We start from the raw sequence: 10,251 nt of genomic DNA on the forward strand, positions 1-10,251 counted from the left end.
AGCTTCATGCAAAATTTGATGCAGATTTTTTGCTCTACTCACTCAGTCATTTTGAATGTGACAGCCACACAATACACGTGCTCAACAGCATCTACCACCCCCACTGACTAGTACAGTGAAGTTGTCATTGTTCACACATGCTCATTCCAGTCTGCTCTCCTTGGCTGCCAGGTTACATCAATGTCACACAAATTGTTCTCATTATATTGACAATGTCTGGACTTTTTCTGGGCAGACATCATATAAGTAAACTTGGTACGTTCTTATGTTAGTTGGGTTAAACTACATTAATCTGTGGAAACAAAAAATCCTGAGCTCTTACCAGCTTCTAGCTGCAAAGGTTATTCCTTATTTACACAGTTTGCGTATCAGGAGTTGATGGGATACCCTGGTTCATGTGTACTTACTCCAGAGCTTTGGTTGGTGGAGGGGACTCCATCTTGAAAGTTGTCATCTGTTTGCCAGTGCAGGTGAAAAAAGAGTGTACTGAATTTTGCGTAATTCTTGAAGCTTCCACTAGAGGTGTCACACATCAGTCCCACAACCGGGTGACACAGAGAGCAAGCAAGCTCAGTCCTACCATGTACTTGGAAGGAGAACCAGAAATATTTGGTGAACAGCACTAATGATTACTATAATCTTTATCCCCTCAAAATGGTAAAACCCGTAAAGCAAACCCGGTATGTAAATCCATGTGTCAGAGTAGAAAGCTATTCAGGTGGGCAAACAGTGCATCATAAAGAGTTTTCTCAGCTCCCTTTTGCAGCAAACCTCCTTTTGTGTTAGCTACACTCAATCTCTTCAATGATTCCTCCTCCATCTCTTGGTGACCATATTTTATTTTTATTTACCTGCCAGACCCACAGTGGCCTCCTTTGTTAGGAGGCCTCCATGAACACGTCGGGCACAGTTTCATCTCAGGATAATACCCTCCACCCCACACGCCTGACACACCCACTGATTTAGAAGGGGGCTGAGGGTCTATCTGAAAACAACTCCACTTCACCCTTTAACTCTGAGTTTGGACACACTCAGTTTTGGTTGATGGGTAGGAGTGAACTCAGTGGAAGTGCAGTTATTGCAAGGAGCCAAAAATAAAAGCCTCTAAGAGTAAAATGAAGAATGCATGAAATGGAGTAAGCTAGACTGAAAAACAGAAACAGAGCTGGAGAGAAGAGATGTTGTAGGTGTTACAAGGCACTGATGGAGGAGTTCATTTCAATCCAGTCATTATGTTGTATACATGCATCCTGAGAGAAAGGAGTGTGTGTGTGTGTGTGTGTGTGTGTGTGTGTGTGTGTGTGTGTGTGTGGTTGGAACAACCATGTTGCCGAAGTCTTGCGGTGGCACAGAGGTGGTGTTTCTGTTCATTGACTTTGGGTCCATTGGCACCTCGTTGGCAGCACTGAAAATGGGAAGGGAGTTTTGGTCAGGGACTAATACCTCTGGGAGCCCTCAAGCCTGGGGCTGCTGAGTTCTGCTCAGATGGTGATGGTGGGGTGGAAATAAGCAGCATTGCTTATTAACCCCTGTGACATCCTGATGTTTGAGAATTATATTTCAAGAGGGCACCAACTGAGAGCAGTGCATAAGTGACTGAGTAAGTGAGACATGTACTGCTGGGACAGAGTTGTGGCATTGTCTATGGCACAGCAGAGCTGCAGCTTGTCTGGTAAGGGGAGCCATCAGGATCCAACATGGTCACTCTTTCCTTAAGAATCTAAGGGTCTTTTGTCATCCTCTCCAAGGCCTCAGCTTTTTGCGATCAGCCCTCTCAGCACCCAGGTGCTATATACTGTCTCATCAAATATTCTGACTTGTAGGTAAGCTCTTCTCCCTTGTGGGACCACAGCCACTTTTTGCCTTACCCATGTCTATTAACTGAGAGTAACTTGAGATCTACTAAAGCTTGTTGAGCTCCAGTTTGTTTCAAAATGGGAGGTAATAATGCCCATCGATCAGGGCTGTTGTTAGGGATTAAATGAAATTGTATATGGAAAACTCAGTACATAGGTATAGAGTGCTCCAGAAATATCATTTCTCTTTTCTAAACAGGGTGTATATTTATTTGAAATTTGGAAGCATAACTCCAAGGTCAAACAACAGTGCTGTTTTCAGTTGGTGTTATTTAGAGGCATAAAGGAAATCTCACTGACTCTAATATATCTTTTATCACATTTCCTAAAATTTCAGAACTAGAATATATTCCTTTGGCTTATGTGTTTTGCTTTTTGAGTGTGCTCATTAAATGCAGAGTTGTTCTCAAGAAGGATAAAGCATAAAGTTGTTACAGGTAATTGCCCTGGTAATGTGGACTTGTTTGTCAAAGGAGTCTGAAGAAAATTTAGAGGTAATTCTTTTGTTTGTTTTGAGTGAAATGGAGAAGAGAAAATATATGTGTGTGGTAGTTGGACTTCCAAAGAAGCAGAGCTGACTGAGGTGTCAAAACTTGCAGCGTTCGAACGTTGCTCTTTTGTGGAGTGGGAACAAAATAGAGGAAGAAAGTGCACAGGGAAAACCCAGGAAACCCAACTCTCCTTTAAAAAAAAAAGTCACTCTTCATGTATCTGCTTTGTACTTGATAGTATAAGCTTTATTTTCATTCATCATGAACTTTGAATACCCCCAGGAGAATTCTCAATGACCTAAATCATTTTGTCCTGCTCATTTGGGGTGATGGATTCATGGCATGATATTCTGGGTACTAAAGATTAAAGTTATTTCTAAATGGAGCCAATATTATTATAGACAGTTTGATAATGGGTAATATAGATACAGAGTAATAAGTGCTGAAGTTCTACAATAATTGGGTATTAGATTTTAGAATAAACTCCTTTGTGCTAAACTTACTAAATCACAGCAGCTTGAGAAAGTCTTGGTAGCAGTTCTCACAAAGAACTATACCGGGTATATTTTTCAAAAAGTATATCCTTGGCCAGTGTGGTTGATTTGGTTGAAGCATCATCCCCCCATAATGGAGAGATTGCAGGTTCAATTCCCAGTCAGGACACATACCTGTGGTGAAGGTCTGGTCCCTGGTGGTCTGGGCATACAGGGGAAGCAACCAACTGATATATCTCTGTCTTCCTTCTTCTCTCTCTCTAAAAGCACTGGAAAAAAATATCTTTGGTTGAGAATAAATTAAAAAGCAACCAGTATGTAAGACATCCTTTATTTGGTAAAATTGCCTAAATCCTTTCCCCTTCTTTCTTCCTTTTCCTTTAATTCCTTTCCCATCTCTTTCTTCCTCTTTGGTATTTTTCTTCTTCTCTTCCTTTCTTTCAAAACCTCTGCCTCTGGAATTCTGGGAGACAAACCTTCTGGAACTTTAAGAACAACACACATACAAGCTTGTATACTAGTTTCACTTACCCCTTAGTCTCTTGGATGGTTTTATTGTTTCCTTTAAGTGTTTCTGTTATATGTTTCTTTATTCCTTGTTGATCTTTGACTTAAAAAATTTATCAATGATCTCTTTCATTTTAGTTGTTTTGCACTTGCTAGATAACTTACTGTTTTCATTCTTCAAAATGGTGCAAAAAGTTTTAATTTTTTTAGTCATATTTAGGGACCTGAGAATGTTTTTTGATGATTATTTCACTTAAAGATTTCTGGTTCAATAAAAATAAATGTGCTTAAGTGTCTACAGAGTCTCTCAAGTTCTGGCAGAGACTACCCTTCTACAGCAAGGAACGAGCTCTTATTTCCAGAGCTTGTAAAATGGTGGTCTATCATATCAGAAGGTCACTATGGCCACTGGAGTGTGTTGTTGAGAATCTCAAATACTCCAATTTCTCTAGCTTATTCTTGTGTTTAGAGTCTTTTAGATGCGATTAAGAAATGAATGGATTTCTTCTCTTGGGACAACAGCAATCTGCTTGATCTGACACTTGATTTTACATGATCATTAGATCAGGTAGAGCAAAATCAAGTGCAGTCAAGTTCATAGAGCTTAGTCCTTGGGTCCTTGTGAGTCTGATTATATTCACCCAGAAATAAATATATTTTGAGCATTGTTTAAAATATATAATATATCAAAATGAAATAGATGTAAATCTCCTTGAGTCACAAAATCTTCGTTTAGCAAACTGCATGGAAAGCTTGCTCCTCACAAAAACCCAAAGGAAAGTGAGATCTTTGTACTTTTGACCTTTGACATGGGTGTCCAGTTTATGAAATTCATTTATTTGTTCTACAAATACTAAGGCACTATATTACCTTTGTACTGCTGCTATAATAAATTGTCACAATCTTAGGAGCTTAAAACAACACAAATATATTATCTTGTTGTTACATTGGTCGCAAGTCCGATACCAGTCACACTGTGCTAAAATCAAGACTTTCTTTCTGGAGACTCTACAGGAAAATGTATCTCCTTGCCTTTTCCAGTTTCTCAAGGCCACTGCAATCTTTGTCTTTAGACCCCCTCTTCCCTACATAACAAAGCTGGCATTGCTGTGTCTCTCATCTTTCTTTTGTCTTTATATCTTTCCCTCTGAGGAAAGTCTGGGAAGGTCCTCCAGTTTTATAATTCACATGATCAGACCGGGTGCACCAGGATCATCCAGAATAATCTCACAGTCCATACTCTTTATCACATTTGCAAAGTTCCCTTCACCATGTAATGGTAACATAGATTCTGGGGACTAGGGTGTGGACAACTTTGGGGGCCGTCATTCTGCCCTCCCACAGCTGCTAGCATGTTTCATGCCTTGTGCTAAACACTAGGCATATAAAACAATGAAACAAAGTTCTTAATTCCAGAAGTGCTTATTATTAGAAGGTGGGTGATAGAGCAGGCTCTTGATATATCTGTGAGGAGAGTACAGTGATTATTTAGGTAATATACCCAATCGATGGAATAGGCTAAATTGAGCAGTGTGCCTAAGGACCATGCCAGGGAGGCAGGCACAGTTGGGTTGTAATTCTGGGTGTGTTACTTAACTGAGAATAACTTGAGATCTACTTAAGCTTATTGAGTTCCAGTTTGTTTCAAAATGGGAGGTAATAATGCCCATCGATCAGGGCTGTTGTTAGGGATTAAATGAAATTGCATATGGAAAACTCAGTACATAGGTATAGAGTGCTCCAGAAATATCATTTCTCTTTTCTAAACAGGGTGTATATTTATTTGAAATTTGGAAGCATAACTCCAAGGTCAAAAAACAGTGCTGTTTTCAGTTGGCGTTATTTAGAGGCATAAAGGAAATCTCACTGACTCTAATATATCTTTTATCACATTTCCTAAAATTTCAGAACTAGAATATATTCCTTTGGCTTATGTGTTTTGCTTTTTGAGTGTGCTCATTAAATGCAGAGTTGTTCTCAAGAAGGATAAAGCATAAAGTTGTTACAGGTAATTGCCCTGGTAATGTGGACTTGTTTGTCAAAGAAGTCTGAGAAAAAGTTAGGGGTAATTTTTTGTTTGTTTTGAGTGAAATGGAGAAGAGAAAATATATGTGTGTGGTAGTTGGACTTCCAAGGAAGCAGAGCTGACTGAGGTGTCAAAACTTGCAACGTTTGAACGTTGCTCTTTTGTGGAGTGGGAACAAAATAGAGGAAGAAAGTGCAAAAGGCAAACCCAGGGGGATTTGAGTTCACATTTCCCCACTGTTCTGTGTGTTGATATCTGAGGATGACCCTGCTGGCTTGATTCATTAGACATCATCTACTTGAGAGACACCAGAGGATGCTGAATGATTGCTTTAATTATATTACAATTTTGGGTGCAAACTCGTACTCCCATTCAAGAATAATTCTTCTGCTGAGACAATATTGACTTTGAAAGTATCGTCCACATGGTGTTTGGAACCAGATAGATTTCTGAAAGTTAATTTCTCAGTGGGGAAGAGAACTGTGTCAGACTCAGGCAGTGCCTTTTCTCTCTGTGTGGATGGAAGCTAAATGAGCAGAGTGGCAAAGTGAACCTGGCTGGTTCCCAAGGAGATGGGGCACTAGGACCCAGGTGATATTCCAAGAATATATTATGGGAGATAGACATGCAGACATGAGTGCATAAGGTTGGGCTAGGACCTGGAGTTTAGTTCTGAGAATGGGACAGGCAGGTTGCTTGTATGATGACAAAGGATCAGAGTTTATTTCAATCAGGGGCAGAAGGCTGAATTAAAGTTCTAGGATTGAAATTCATGTTTGATAAGCATTCTTCTATTGTCAGAAGGTACATTTTACAAAAGAAAGCAGTGAGCAAGAGTAACAAAAAACTACTGGATATATTAAGATCATAGGCAGATGAATGGGCTTCCATTAACTAGTTATAGTAGCAGGTTTTGGACACTTGCCACAGTTATGGTTGGGATGCAGGTCATGACGTGCATTGGAGAAGAAGTGCTATAATAAGGGCCCATGGAGAGGAATGATTTGGGGGGAAGAGGCCTAACATGACAGAGAGGCAGTAAGAAGGAATGCTGAAGGTAGGAGCTCTGGGTGAATGCCCCAGAGCTCTCAGCTCCTCAGCTGCAATATGAACATAAAATTATATCCACCTAGTAGGTTTTTTAACTTATGGGTTAAAATGAGATAATGCAGGAACACGCACTTGAGCTGCAAGAGAATGTTAGTGTAGAGTGAGGGACATCGATATTATAGACCTGAGAGAGTCAAACAGGCATTTGAATGTGGCACCATGAAGGAGCGTGAGAAGTCTGACCAGACGAGAGGACACAGTTTGTATTTTTCGGCTAGGATCAGAACATGGAGGACCTAGAAACACAAGTCGAAAGTGTTCCAAGATTCAATCTTTCCTTGTCCTGGTGGTCATCAAAAATAGATTTTGTGATTCCTGTAGAACTTGAATTTGGGTATTGCCAAATAAAGATAATGAACTTAAATGTTATGTTTAACCTTATTATCTTGTAAATAAGCCATGTGAACCACTTTAACTCTGCTCTTCACACTACATATAGACAAAAATTACGTGATGTCTGTTTACTGCAAAATAATCTGACAGTGAGAGAGGGAAGTAGGTGAGGACAGAGATAAAACAAAATTGGCCAAGAGTTTGTAATTGTTGACGCTGAATAGTGGGCACACGGAATTTGTTATACAAGTCTACATATTTTTATTTTTGTCATTTTCCATAAGAAAATGATTTTTAAAACATCCTTCTGCTTTATCTGCATGGTGCATTGTCTTTGTGAAACTGGTATCTATTTTCCTACCAAATTTTCTGACTCTCTGTGAGTAAATAAAACCTGAAAAGTAACCTATACACACACAAACACACACACACTTTTAAAGAATGAAAACCTGAAAAGCAATCTCTTCAACCATCTATTAGAATAATTTCCTTTCTAATGCCTGTTAGCTTTACAGGGAATACAACATGGGCCTTACTGACTTTCAAATTGTGGATATACTTTACTTTGGTGCCTTGCAAGGGGTGTGCATGGGTACCTTTAATCACGTGGTTTTGTTGAACATGTGTCTCTGCAAGACATCTATCCTGTCCCTAACTGTGTGCCTTGCCAAGTGTTGGAATCAGTATTCACATTTTTGTGTAGACATTCACTTAATGGCTTCCTAGTTAAATTCTATTTTTATAATAATAATCAGTTATATATCAATTATTTAAAAATTATTTACTGTGCAGTGGAGCTGACACTGAATATCTTGTTAAAATTGCCAAAAGAGCCAATGAACAATTTGCTCATTTGGAGAACTCTTTTACTCAAATTCATTTCTCCGGAGGACCTGCAATGCCTACCCAATTTAAAATTCCATCCCCTACCTCTGGATTTCATACTCATCAGCTCATCATCTTAGCGGTTAACACTATTAAATGTGTTTAACTAATTCTTCTTGTTTATATTTTGTCTCATCCCCTCCTTGCCTTCCCTCTACCCCACACCCCTCATTCTGTAAAGTCAGATATTGTGTATCTCTATTGCTGTGCATTTCTATAGCTGGCACGAAATGGGTACTCTGTAAATATCTGTTGAATAAGTGAATAGATTAGACTATGTATTTGTGCCAGAAAAATATCTGTACATAAAAATACCTGCGTATAAAAAATGTCTGAACCAAAGTAAATTACTCTTCCCTCCTGTAAAAAGGAGAACACTGGAATAATTATTTGAATTAATGTTGACAATAATTCTGGGTAATATAAGCCCCCTAAACTAGTATACCCACAGTTTCAAGATATGACATTAAGTATTGTCACAGGTATTATATTTTTAAATCATTACTTTATTTTCAACACACACCCGTTGAGTTGCATGACATACCGGGCATTGTGGTAGGCATCTGTATGTAAAGAGGAATAAAAGTCATTGCTACCTTCAAGGAGTTTCCAGCCTAGTAGAGAGGAAGACCCAGAAAAGATCAATGCGTCAGTAAATGTAATCAGAGAACTATGCAGAGAGAGGGCACTCAACCCACCCTAAGGGGCCCAGAAAAATCTCACAATGGAGATAAAAGCTGAACCTAGTTCTAAAATCCTATGCAGCAGAGAGAAAGAAGGATACACTTTCACAACATGATGGAACTAAGATTACTGAGTGAAATAGGCCAGGCATGAAGGACAATACCATATGATCTCACCTTTGACAGGAAGCTAAAGATTAAAACAAACAAGCAACAACAAAAACAAAGACACAGAACAAGGGCAGCGACCAAGGGAGAGAAGAACTAGGGGGGGGGGTGAGGAACAAAGGCACGGTGAGTGTGTGTGTGTGGGTGGGAGTGTGTGTGTGTGTGGTGAAGAAAAAAAATGTAAGTAAATAAAATAATAAAAAATAAATAAAGTGTGTAGATGGAGAACAGAAGATTCAAAGCCAGAGCCACACAGGGCAGTTTGAGCCAAGAACTAGGTGAGACAGCACAGGTGTGTGTGTGTGTGTGTGTGTGTGTGTGTGTGTGTGTGTGTGAAGTGGGGCTGTCTTGGGATTAGATTTCGTGCTAAGAGATTTTTAAGTGTTGTGCCCGAATTCCTGTTTTTGTTATTGCTCTCATCTCACACCTGCCCTTTCTTTGTGGCTTATGTGTATAGGTGCACTGATACCTGCACAGGTGCTGTTTCATCTACAGTCCCAAATGGTGGATTCGCACTTCCTTGTACCTTAAAATACTCATTCCATGAGATCACTACTCTTTCCAGTATCCAATCAGTACATGAGAAGACAATATTTTATAGTTGTAATGATCAGTTAAGACATGCTTTAGACTTGTAGAGATGACTTTGGAAGGTTAAAATATTTAGGTTAAGAAAAACTAAAAATAATTTGCTGTGTCTGGGTGGAAAAAAAACCCTCCTGCTTAGTTCATCTGGAAACGTGTATTATTAAGGAGACAATTTGTTCCACATGACATTTTGCATATAGACGAAGAATTTTCCTTGTACTGCCTATAAGAAGCCAAATGAGACTTGTAAAAACAAGAACATAATACTTTGGTAAATCACAATTAGGTACAATTTGGGAAATTAAAAATTTGAAAATTAAAAGCCATGAATATTCAAGAAGAGAATTTCATACAGTTTTATGAAAAAAAAAAGTGTTAACGTTTGTATTATATATTCTAGAGAAAATAATCTTGTATTGGTTAAAAAGAGAAAACTATGACATAATGAGTTAGTGCAACTGTCATGTTAGAGGCAGCCTGTTAGGCTCGAGAGCAATACTGACAGACACCATCTTCTGCTTATTCACTGCAAAGACCTTGTAAGGCAAACACAGAAAACCCCGTATTCATTCTATTTTGTAAGTGAGCAAATACAGGCATTTCAAAGGAGACACGCTTGCATTCTCCTGCAATAATCCAGGTCATCAGAGAGGTGCTGTAATTTGAAGTTGATTTGTTATCCTAATTAACAACTCTTACAAACTGTCCTACTGTCATAGCAGCTTAGTATTCGCTCCCCATCAGCTGTTTCTCCTGTTGTCCTGGGCTCATGGCTGTAGAGCCAGCAGCGAGATTTCACTGCTTCCTTGCTCTGGACCTTGTTGTGCCTATGTTTGAGCCAGTGGGATTTAAGCAGAAGTTATTGCCCTGGACTTTGACTCTTTCCTCCTTGCTGTGTGCTGGAAAATAAACATGCCTCTGGTCCTGTTTTGCCCAAGAAGACAAGGAAAGCTTTGAGAATCTGATGTAGTGAAAGATAGAAAGAACCCGAGTCTGTGAATGACTGTGGAACCCAGCTGCCCTGCCAGTTTGTTCTGGCCAATCAGCTGTGTGAGAGATAAATTTCTGCCTTCCTTACTTATCAGTCAGTAACTTCTACAACAAAAATTT

This window comes from Artibeus jamaicensis, unplaced genomic scaffold (genome assembly GCF_021234435.1).
Source record: "Artibeus jamaicensis isolate MK-2021 breed Jamaican fruit bat unplaced genomic scaffold, CSHL_Jam_final contig_415, whole genome shotgun sequence".
Lineage (NCBI taxonomy): Eukaryota > Metazoa > Chordata > Mammalia > Chiroptera > Phyllostomidae > Artibeus > Artibeus jamaicensis.